Consider the following 1,098-nt stretch of genomic DNA (forward strand, 5'->3'; position numbering starts at 1 on the left):
TATATATATATATATATATATATATATATATATATATATATATATGAATATGTATGTGTATATGTGTGTGTGTGTGTGTGTGTGTGCGTGTGTACATACATACATACATATACATACTTACATACATACATACATATACATATACATATACATACGTATATATATATATATATATATATACATATATACATGTGTTTGAAGAGATGTCGATGTGTCTTCCACTACGTAATGAGCGAATGAAAAAGCAGCTTGAAACCAATGTCTATACTTCAAAGAATGCATAGAAAAACAACTTGTGAATTTTGTTTACAGTTAAAACTGAAATATCACCTACTATAAGACACTATAAGTTATCATGTGTGTAGGTACTAACAACTTTCTTTCCTTTTCCTCTCGATTGCTATACTACTAACGTTCTATGTGAACAAAGAGAAAAAATTAATTGAAAACCTCACTTTCCATTAATTTCTTCCAGACTATAATTAAATTGCATCGTAAAAAACGTTTCGCTTCATAAAATGTGTAATCAAAATATCTCAAGTCATGTGATTCTAATGATTTCTAAAAAGAATGAAATAGTGCTGTACACGAATACATTTTGTTAACCTTTTCACACATAAAAAATTAATGTTTTATGTTTAGCTGTTTCTGTTTATTTGGAGGCACAAAGCACATAAAATTGACTGCAGGCGGTGCTGGCGATTCAAATTAAACTTACCTTACCTTGCAATGCCTAATACCATTGAATTTTTAAGGAAAGCTTCTGACGGATTCGACATGTCACCACATGCACAGGTACATGATATTCTTTTATTCTTTTACTTGTCTCAATCATTAGACTCTAGCTATGCTGGGTAACCGCCTTGAAGGTTTTAACTGAACAAATCGACGCCATGTAGTTTAGAAGCAAACTTTTTAGCACACAACCACGCCTGCCCCTATAGATACATAATCACGCTAATATATTTATACACAGAATTTTTTAGAGTTACATGCACGCATACATAGCTATTCCCACATGCAATTCATATATATATATATACATACATACATACATACATACATATATATATATATATATATATATATATATATATA

The 1,098-nt window shown here is 29.7% G+C and overlaps 1 long non-coding RNA gene across 1 annotated transcript in view; it reads left to right on the top strand.

Moving 5' to 3' along the window:
* The window catches only part of LOC128249842 (uncharacterized), a 4,559-nt gene that overhangs the window by 1,380 nt on the left and 2,081 nt on the right, over positions 1–1,098 (top strand). Inside the window, exon 2 of the long non-coding RNA XR_008265963.1 lies at positions 663–795. This is a non-coding gene — a long non-coding RNA (uncharacterized LOC128249842). The remainder of the gene's footprint in view (positions 1–662; positions 796–1,098) is intronic.

The sequence above is a fragment of the Octopus bimaculoides genome, chromosome 18 (assembly GCF_001194135.2).
Source record: "Octopus bimaculoides isolate UCB-OBI-ISO-001 chromosome 18, ASM119413v2, whole genome shotgun sequence".
NCBI classification, from domain to species: Eukaryota; Metazoa; Mollusca; class Cephalopoda; order Octopoda; family Octopodidae; genus Octopus; species Octopus bimaculoides.